Below are 12137 nucleotides of genomic sequence, written 5' to 3'. Positions count from 1 at the left end.
AAACGCTACTATTAATATATTATTATATTAATTATTATTTAGTATAAACTTTTGTTAATTATAAAAATTATTAAAAAGAATTATTATTTTTTATTAAGATTTCTCCGGTTATTATAATACTAAGAAATTACTTTATTTTTACTAAAATTAAAATAAAGTATTAGTATAATAATTATTATTAATAATTTTCCGAACTTACTAAAAATAATAAAATATATATTTACTTTTATAAAGGCTATATTTTTTTAATTATTAAGTATCTTAATTCTAAACTCTATTAATAATATAGTAGATCTTTTAAGATTATTAAGAAAGTAGATTATTTAGCTTACTGTCTTAATCTGCTATAGATATAGAGAATTTATCTTATATTAAATATTATATAATTAGAGCTAGCCCGTGGAGGTAATCTGTTTAGTAAAGAATATAATTATTCTAAATCTATTAAGAATAACTATTATAAAATTAAAAGAATTATTAATTATTAAGTTATTTATATTAGTAGGAATTAAACTCTGTATATATAATACTTTGTTATTTAGTGAGGTTATTTGATTAAAAAAGGATAATAAATTTAGGAGAATAAAATTAATATACTTAAATTAATTACTGAGTATAAAGTATTATTTTAATTATTTATTCATATAAGATCCTGCTTAAGATTATGCCCAATTTATTTATTTATTTATTTACTTAATTTATATAATATATATTATTTAGCTTTTTATTTTTTCTATAAACTCGTCCTGCTAAGTTTATTATTACTTTATATTTTTATTATAATATAATTTTTCTGCTATAATAGAATCTTAGTTTTATTATTATTTATTCCTGTTATCTTTTTATTGAACTGTTATTTATTTGTTTTATTATTTATTAAGTATTCTAGTTATTAATAATTATTTTATTATTTATTTATTCTTTTTAAGCTCTATTTTAGCGCTGCTATTTTAATTTTTTTATTATTTTATCGCCAAGCCTTTTTATAGATTATTTTTCTACTAATTATTTAATTATTATAACTGATATTTTCGTAGTTACTAAGAATCTTGTTAAAATTAAATATATCTATAATTATTTTAAGATCTAAGTTATATTATTTTAATATAATTTTACCTGACTTTATAAGGCTTACTATAAAGATTAAGAATATATAAATTATTTATAAAATAACCTAGGATATAGTCTTTATTTAGCGACTTATTATTATAAGATTATAATAATCTTTAAATAATACACCTATCATTTATGTTAGATTAATACCCGCTTTTGCTTAGTAACTGAGAATCTTATTAAAGAAATATATTATATTAAAGAATAAATTACTAGAATTATTAATAACTGTACTGCTAGATACTATAAGCAGATAATATATTATTATTTTTATTATTTTAATTATTTCTCTCACTCTGATTATCCCGAAGACAGTAATAATAATATTATTATTATTATTAGTAATTATGATTGTTTTTACTCCGACACTTATAATAATATTATTTATTTTAATAATTATAATAATCCTGCGGCGTATAATATTACTAAGAACTTACTGTCTTTATTAATAATTTAATTATTAAAAATAGTAATAATTTTATTTGATGAGTATTTTTTTCTTTTTAATAATATTTTATTAATATTATTTTAGTATGTTTTATTCCCCGCTTGATATATTTTTTTTAATGTATTTAATTTGCTCCGTGGGTGTTTGTTTTATTTTTTATCTATATATTGCTGTATTAGTTGTACTGATGGTCTGTTTGCTTTCCTGTATTGACTAATATAGTTGTTTTGTACTGCTGTTGTTCCACCTCTTTAGCGCTTGGCCTTATTGATTTTAAGAAGGATCATCAACCTTAGCATACTAATGAATCAATCATCTTGACAAGCCAAAATCGCGCGCCTTGATGCTGCAATTATACCATAAAAAAAGTTAGAAAAATCAATTATCTCAGAAATCAGGCTAAAACAGGCTAACTTTATCTGATTTCTAATAATTATTCTGTTTATTACTATTATTCCTATAATTTTTTTATTACGCGGATTAACTTTATCTCCTTTATTACTTTTAAATATTAGACAGTTTTTTAAAATTATTAATTTGTTTTATTATTTAGTAAGTAAGTAGCAAAAATTTATAAGATTAATTTATATAATATTATACTTAGCTTATATAACTTTCTGCCCTTAAAGAATCTATATAAATATATCCTTTATTTTTACTAATTTAGCAGCTAGATTAGAAGTTTAAGACATAATAAACTTTAATATAATAGGCTCTAGCATACTATGTTATTATATATAAAATTAAATATTTACTAATTAAACTTATATTTAGTGTCAGAAATTAATAATTCTTTTATAAAAGAAATAGTTATATTAAGATCAGGTGCTAATGTGTAGTAGCCAACTACCTGGATCATATGATAATGAATTGATTATTCTCTAAAAGCGACTAAGTCCCTCCACCTAGACCTCGACACAACCCGCGGTTTACCCGTTTTGGGTTACCCAAAACCCGCCAAGAATGGGTTTTGGGTCTCTCACGAAAACCCGCGGGTTAGGTTTCGGGTCTATACTTTAACCCGTGGGTTCATAAACAGTGCAAACATGGTATATTATATATATAAATAGATAAATAATCAGTTAATTATTGTTTAGGCCTTCCTAATTAGGTGATTTATACACTTTTATGTAGTTTTGGGTTCTTGGCGGTTTACCCACGGGTTACCCAAAAAAGCCCACGGGTTGACGGGTAATGGGTATGGGTCCTGACCTTCTACCCGACCCGTGGGTTTGGGTCCTAATCTTGGACCCATGACGGGTTTTGTCGAGGTCTACCTCCACCTACATAGAGGCAGGAGCTACAGGATACCATTAACACCTACAGTGTAGGATTACAGATAGCCGTTAAGACTATCACTATAAGAAATAATTATAAAAAAATACTGTAACATCCCCATTAAAATAAGACGAATCTACCTGGATAAAAAAATATAAAAGAAATCAGGATAACATTAAGGATATAAAAAGATATAAAGAAAGATATAAAAGAAATAAAAGAAATATTCTAATAATATTTTAGCTAATATTACTTTTTTATTTTTACTTTTTATAGCCTTCCACGGCAAGGAGCAGATATAAGAGTCAGATTAAAAGTTAATAAAATTAGATTAGGGAATAACCTAGTAGTTAAAATTATTTTTATTAGAATTATCTTTATCTATAATAGCTTAGGCATTACAATAATAGGTAGAATAAGGTTTATAATAATAGGTGGGACAGGGTTTATAATTAACAAGGCTTTAACTCTATTATTTTTAGCAAACTTTATTTCTGCTAGATCCAATATTACCTAGTCATAATTAACCTTTATACGGGTGTAATTAATCATCAATTTATTAAGCTCTAACTTTATAATATTATAATTTTTTTTATTTATCTTTAAAGGCTTTTATTTTATTCTAATTGTAATTAAAATTTAGCCTTAAGGCACTTAACTTACTTTATACAAGTCTAAAGGTTTACTTTAAGATACTAGATATATTTTATTTACTTTAATAAAAACTTTATTAATTTTTATTTAACTTAAAACCTCTTCTTTTTTAATAACCTATTTGGCATTAAAAACTATAAATCTTTAATTGTAAAAATAAGATACTATTATTCAAAGTCTATTATCTATATTTAAAAATTAATTAATATAAATATCTTTCATATTACTGACCGCATAGTTATAAGTTTTAATTAAAGTCTAAATTAAATTCTAAATAATAGTATTCGCCTCTTTATAAATCATAATTAATTATATAATTATATTTTTATTCTCTTGAAAACTTAGCAGGTTATTAAAGAATATATAAATTGGTATTAATATAGGAATAAATGGCGCGGGTATATTAACTTTAGCTTATAAATTATTATTCTATATAATAAGATTATAGATATAAGCGTGTACAGTAATATCTGTAATAATAATAGATTATAAGAGAGTCTCTATCTATACTACAAAATCTTTTAGAACACTAAAAATCTTAATAAGAAAGATATCTTTAAAATAATTATTAAAATTAGCCATATAATTATAAATCTTATTAAATTTAGTAATAATCTTTTACATAACAATATGCTAGGATGTTAATCTTTTTTCTAAGCCTACTACTCTCTATTGTTTTTAAAAGCTTATTATAAAATTTCTTATAAATATTTTTATAGGCCTTTATCGCTTTTGTTAACTTTATTACTTCCTTTAGCTTTAGATAGGCCTTTATTACTTCTTTTGGCTTTAGATTAAGATTACTTAGCAATAAGGATAACAAAGATAATAATAAATATATAATAAATTCATATATTTAGTAATAAGTTAAAGGAATAGCATAGTTATTATAAAAAAGGGAAAACAAGTAAAGAGGTTATAAGAATAATAAGATATAAATAAGATAAAAAAAAGGAATTTAATAATTATTATAAACAAAAAAATCATATTAGTAAAATCATTAAAATCATCAAAGCCCTCAAACAGTCAAAGGCAGAAAATTTACCATATAAAAGAGTTTATCACATAGGAAAAAAGGATTACTACATAAGAAAGAATACCGCATAGATTACTACTCCACGGGATGAAATAAAATAAACCAATAGAATAAAATAAGTTAATAATATAAAATAAATTAATAAAATAACAGAAAATAGAACAAAATAATATAAAATAAAAATAATCAATATAACACAAGACATAAAGGAATGTATTAATAAAAATAAAAGAAATAAATATTACTTTGTTTATAAAATAACTTTAAACTCATCAATAAGCTAAGGAGAATAAAGATTATTCTTTTTAATTTATTAATTATTTTTAGCGCTATAGCCCTTCTATCTAATAAAATACTTAATATATTTAGTTTATAATCTGTTATATTTAACTATATATTTATTAAAAATATATTTTACTTTATACTTAAGATTAATATCGACACTATTATTATTAATAACAGGTAAAGGTCAAGGGTATTTATAATTAAATTCTATATCTTCCTTGGATAATTTAAGTTAGGTGATTAATACCTAGGGAGAGATTTTTTATATTAAAGATAGCTTTAAATAACAAGTCAAGCTATTATCAGAAATTTTAAAGATTTTAAAAAAAATTAATATAATAAGGTTTATACTTTCCTAATTATTTAGTTAATAGTATAGTATACCCGTGATATAGCTTTAGGAAATAAGATTAACCCTTTATATAAACAAGGAATAAAATATATTTACTATTAAATAATTACTTTATCTGCAAAGCCACGAATAATAGGCTCGCCTCTCGCAGAGAGATATATATCTGCCTCTTTCACCTCTCCGCCTCTTAATCCTCTGCATCGCTCGCCTTTTATAAAAAGATATATATCTATCTTTTTTATCTCTCCGTCTCTTAATCTTTTGTATTCCTCGCCTCTTGTAAAAAAATATATATCTATCTTTTTTGTTTTTTTGTTTCTTAATCCTCTATATCGCTCGCCTCTTATAAAAAAATATATATTTATTTTTTTTATCTTTTTGTCTCTTGATCCTCTGCATCGCTTATCTCTTATAAAAAATATATATCTGCTTTTTTTATCTCTCTGTCTCTTAATCCTCTATATCACTCACCTCTTGCAGAAAAATATATATCTGTTTTTTTTTTATTTTTTTATTTTTTAATCTTTTATATCACTTGTCTCTTATAAAAAAATATATATCTATCTCTTTTATTTCTTTATCTCTTAATCTTCTGTATCGCTTGCCTCTCACAGAAAAATATATATTTATTTTTTTTATTTTTTTATTTTTTAATTTTCTGCATTACTTGCCTCTCGTAGAGAGATATATATCTATTTTTTTTATTTTTTTGCTTCTTAATTCTCTATATTACTTACTTTTTATAAAGAGATATATATCTGCCTTTTTATTCTTAAGATAAGTAATCCGGCAGTATTCTAGTATATCTTTATACCATAGGCCTTATTTAGGCGCTTTCTTATATAAATTCTCTTTTACTAAGCAAACTAATCCTTATATACTTAGAAATCCTGTTTAATCCTAAAGAATATAATCTATCTTTTTTATAGAAATCTACAGAAGCCTGTAAAAACATATTAATATATTAAAATATAAATAATATATAAACTGTCTGGTAAACTAGCTAGCATAAAAAAAGCTAATCATAAAATAATAGGAGCTAAATATAATAAGGACTTTTATAAAAAATACCCAGACTACTTTTATTATTTTATTTAAATAATTAATAATAGTTAATTATAGCTAACCTACTATTAACCTAGCTTTATTTTTTATAATATCTAATACCTACAGGGTAAAAGTATAGATTAAGGATATCCTAAATGAAATCTTTATTTTTAATTAACTTTTAGATAGCCTCTCTCCTCCGGCCGCTTAATCTATAAAAAAGAAAATAAAACTGCAGATTATATAATTAAAAAAAGGTTTTAAGAGCTACTCTCTGTATTATTAATTTAATAAGAACCGCGAGGCCCTGCTAAAGAGCGTATAAAATATCTTATATTATATTTAATTATTTATTATTAATTTAATTAAAATAAAAGCAGTCAAACCCCTGCCCTTAGGGGACTTTAATATTTACTTATTAATATATATAGATTAAAAATAATTATTTTTTAATAAAAAGGATTAGCTGTTATTACTAGAAAAAAATTTATGAATAATTTAATTTTAATATAAAATTTTTATTTATAATATTCCGGCTAGTTAGTACCTAATAAAAAAGGCAAAAACACAAACTAAGGTAAAAGATCTCGCTGAAATAATACTAGATATTAATCAGAAATAGTTATAACTAAAAATATATATTTTATATATAGGCTAGTGCAGGAGACTCTTCTTATTTATAAATAAAAAGATTTTATTATTACTAGTTATTTTTACTAATTTACAGAATATAAATATAGTATTAAAAAATTACTTATTTTTACAGAGTTATTTTTTAATTATAGAGCTATATAATCTGGCCTATTATTTTATACAGTGCCTGTAATATTACTAGTTTAAATATATCTAGTATTTTTGTTTTGCTTTTATTTACTGCTTATATTATATTAGAGTATATTTCCCTACTAAATATATTATTAAATGTGGGAACTCCCGGTATCCTAGGTAGGCATACCGGAATGTTCCTGCCAAAATAAGATCATCCGCAGCGATTTACCGGAGACCTCCTGAATTAAATGGGAACCTCTAGTAAGATTATAAGATATAAAATAGGGTCCTCTAGTATATCTAGACCTTCCCTTTATTATTATTTTAATTATTAAAAATTAAACATTTTATTTAAGACAAATACAGTATCTTACCTTATAATTCCTACAGGTTATAAGCCCGGAGACTTAATTAATTAAGTCCTCTATCTAAATCTTTAGAACCCCTAGAACTCTTGTTTAGGGCCCTCAGAACAGATCTTAAAGTGATTAATTATTTTTAAAATAAATAAAATATTTTAATAAAGTAATTATAACACCTAAAAAATATACTATATTTTAATTTATATTAGCAGAGAACTACCAGGATTAGATTAAAGGTCTTAATACAGAACTGCGAATTAAAGGTATATTTTATATAGTTAATAATAAGTTCTCTCGCCCTGAGATCCTAATATTAATCTTAAAAAAATTAATATTATTTAATATAGCCTAAGGAGCTCAGGATAAGCTTCTTAAATAAAAAAATAATAATACTAAAGTAATAAATATTATTTTCGCCTTATTATTTAAAGCTATCTACTATAAATTTATTTATTTTTATACTATTATAGACCTCATGAAGGCCCTGTCCAGAAAATATAAAATTATATATAATATTTAATTTTTTAAAAAATTTTAATTAGTAATAATAATAACTTATTTGTAATACAAAGATATAAATAAATATATTAAAAAGATATTTTTAGCGCTAAACTATTTTAATAAAAGTTTAAAAAAAAGTTATTCTTAATAAATTAGTTTATATTTAGTTTCTTCTTTATAATTTAGGAGAAATATAATAGATTTTTTTAATCTCTTATTTTAACTCACGCTTTAATAAAAATACTATAATTTACACAGAGATATCTCAGGTCCTAATTTAGAAAAAAATATATATAAAATTTAATTAAAAATTAGTAAATCTTATTAAAGCTAAAACTAGTAAAAAACTTAGTAAAAATAAAAATAAAAACTAGAAAAATAAAAAAAGAAAAAAAAAAACTCTAAAAATTAAAAAGATAATAATAATCTAAAATTATCTCTGAAGTATTCTTATTACAAGAAATTAGGTTATAAAAAAAAGAATTATTAAAAGAAATACCCTAAGAAAATCCTTTAATAAGTAAAAAACTAATTAAAAGAGTGGAAGTAATAAAAAAAAAAACAGAGTTTTCTAATATTTTACTTAATAATAATATTATTTATATAATTTTTAAGAGAGATGGCCCTGGTAATTTAGAAAAAAAAAATAATTAAAATTAATATTAAAAAGTTTTATTATATAAGCTAAAATAATTAGATTATTAATTTAAAATTAATCTACTATTTTATTAATAATCCTAATAATTTTATTGCAGGGACCGCGCAGCCATCCTACTATAGGATTTATATAATAATAGGTTATTTAACTTATTTAATATTAACTGGAGATATTAAATTATTTTTTTAATATTTTATAAAAATCTAGAAAATAATTTTTACTAATATTTTTTATTTCTTAAAAGTAAAAGTTAACCTGGTGAGAATTATTAAAATAAATTAGAAAAATTTTAGTATTAATTTTCTTCTAAATAAAGTTATCTTTACAAGAATATCAGATAAATTAATTATTAAATACAAAAATATTCAGAAAGATATTTATATTATAAAATTAATTAAGAATTATAATTTAAATTAAATCTTATTTTAGTAAAGCAAGATCTCTCTTATAAAAGAAATAGTTAAAATTTAGCATATAAATTATTAATTTAAACCTCATTATATTTAAATAATAAAAAAACACATATTAACTTTAAAATATAACACTGTTAATTTACTTATCTTTTAATTAAAAATATAAAATATTTAAGTAAAATAATTAATAGATTAAATATTAAAAATTTTATTATATTAAAATATACTTATAAGCCCTGCCAGAAGGCCTTAGTAATAATAAAAAATAAATAAAAAATAATAACCCCTATAAAAAGGCGTGAAAATTATATTTTTATAAATTTAGGAAATAGTTATTTTAATATACCACCTGCTTATAGAAACAGAGTAAAGTATTAAATCTTATTTTATAATTAATATAGTAGATTTATTTTAGTTAAATTCTTAAAGACAAAAGATCAAGCATACTTAATAATTTAAGTATATACTAATTTTAAAAAAACCACAGGATATCTAATTTAATACTTTTATTTTAATAATAACAAGAAATTCGCTAATTATAAGATATTAAAGTAGGCAGAAAAACAAAACATTAAGTAGGAATTTATTTTTATATATATTTATAGCTAAAATTTACTTATTAAATATTTTTTAAGAATTATTCTTATAAAAATCCGTGCTATTTTAATTAATAGTAATCTACCCTATTATTTATGGGCCGAAATAATAAAAATAATTATTTTTATTTATAATATCTCGCCTGTTTATAATAAAGAATTAACTTTATATAAAATTAGAAATAATCAGAAATTTAATATTAAAAAATTATAATTATTATTTCCCTTGAGATCTGGTTTTGTAAAAAAGTAATAAAAATTAATTTTAAAGTATTTAACATGAGACTTATTAAATATATATTTTTAAATAAATAGTATATTATCTAAATCCCTTTAACAGAGAAGTTAAAGTAAGTCTGTAATATATAATTTAATAAAAGATTAAACTTAAATTTGTATAAAATATCTAATAATAATTATAAAAGTTAAAAGACATTTTTATTAATTAATTTATTATCCTAAAACCCTTATAAAATTAAATTAGATAATAACTTTAAAAATAAGTTTGCTTAATACCTTTTTCCTAAGCTAGCACTTACTAATTATATATTTTTTTTATTTTTAAATTATTAATAGCAGATTAATTACTAATTATTTATTTTTTTTATAATAATATTCTCTCGACTAGTAATTATCGCGGAAATTATAATAAAATAATTAAACTTTTTTTATTTAATAAAGTTATTGTCTCTCCGCATAAAAATAAATAATAGAAAGCTATAAAATTAAAATTTAATAACCTAATTAAATAAAAATTATAAAAACTTATAAATTTGCTCTCTGGCCGCAAAACGCTTTATAATTATTAGATTTATAAGCTAAAATTAAGTATTAATAATTAAATTTTATATTTTAAAACTAGATAGGTTACTTGAGGCTTTACATAGTAATACAGAATTAATTTTTAAAATATTTTTTTACTTATAGCGCGCCTAGTAACTATTTAATTATTTTTTACCTTAATAATAGCTATAGATCTTAAATATCTTTAGGGAGATATTCTGCTTATATTCTTATAAGATAATTTCTTTAATAATAAGATTATTTATATAAAATAGCTAAAAAGATTTAAAAATAATTCTAGATATATTTATTAATTACTTTAATTATTTTATAGCTTAAAATAGGCTATACGGGCGTGGTATTTTACTTTATAATAAAATTTAACTAAAATAGGCTTTTTCCTGATTTTTATAAATAAGTATCTTTTTACTAATATAAATAGAATCTTTTTAATTATTTATATTAATAATATCTTAACAGCTAGCAACTATAAAACTATTAAGAAAATAATAACAGCTATTTAAGATATTTTTAATAGTACTCACTTTTAGGAAGCCGCTTACTACTTAAAAATAAAGATAAAAAAAAATAAAGAGAAAAAAATATTTAAATTAATTTAATCTATATATATATAGTATATTCTTAATAACTTTAACTATAATTTAAATAAGACCTTGTTTACTCCGGCCTGCGAAAGTGTTAAATTAATTAAATTAATTACGGAAAAACTAAATTTTAACCTTTTAAAATAATATTAGAAGTTACTTAATTTAATTATATATATTATTTTACAGACTTGTCCTAATATTTTATTTAAAATTAAATAATTTATATAATTTGCTTTAAACTCTAATAACTTATATATAAAAGATCTAATTTACCTTCTTTAATTCTTCTGATTAATAATTAATCATAATATTATTTTTTATTTATAAATTAAAGATAAAGAGGCAGAAATAGTAGAATAATTAGAAATAATAAAAAAATATATAGATACAGATTTCGCCGGTAATCTTAATATATAAAGATCTATTACTAACTTTATTTTTATATTAGCCGGCAGATCTATTTCCTAAACCTCGAAGCTATAGACTATAATAAGCTTATTTATTTATAAAACTAAATATACTACAGTTAGTATAGCAGGCAGGAAAGTAATTTAAATAATTCAGATATTTAAATTAATTAACTTTAATAATATAAGGCTAATAATTATTTATACTAACTTAGAACCTACTTTAAAACTCGCAAAAAACGCCCAGATGCATGCCCGAAGTAAATATATTAATATTTAAATCTACTAGATTCGCGAGGTGATTTAGCGCGGTAATATTAAATTTTAATACTTAATTATAAATAAAATAATCACAAATATATTAATAAAGATACCCCCGCGCGTTAAATTTAAATAACACACTAAATTAATAGGTGTTAAATAATTACAGGTAAATAAAAATATCTAAATAAAATATTTTAGCTTTAAGATAACCATTATCTTAAGGAAGTATATAGGAACTCCTAGTATTTTAGATAAGTATACCGGAATATTCCTGCTAAAATAAGGTTATCCGCAGTAATTTACTAGAAATCTCCTAAATTAAATAGAAACCCCCAGCAAGATTATAAGATATAAAATAGGGTCCTTTAGTATATCTAGACCTTCCCTTTATCATTATCTTAATCATCAGAAATTAAACATTTTATTTAAGATGAATATAGCGTCTTACCTCGTAATTCCTACATTAAATATTTATAAGAATACTGCTATATAAACTGCCAAAGACTATATATTATTATAAATAATTAATATCCTGAGAAATAAAAATACCGGAAAGAATTAAAA

This window comes from Aspergillus steynii, assembly GCF_002849105.1.
Source record: "Aspergillus steynii IBT 23096 chromosome Unknown P170scaffold_2, whole genome shotgun sequence".
Classification (NCBI taxonomy): domain Eukaryota; kingdom Fungi; phylum Ascomycota; class Eurotiomycetes; order Eurotiales; family Aspergillaceae; genus Aspergillus; species Aspergillus steynii.
The sequence above is the reverse complement of the archived record's forward strand: the minus strand, read 5'-3'. Positions refer to the sequence as shown.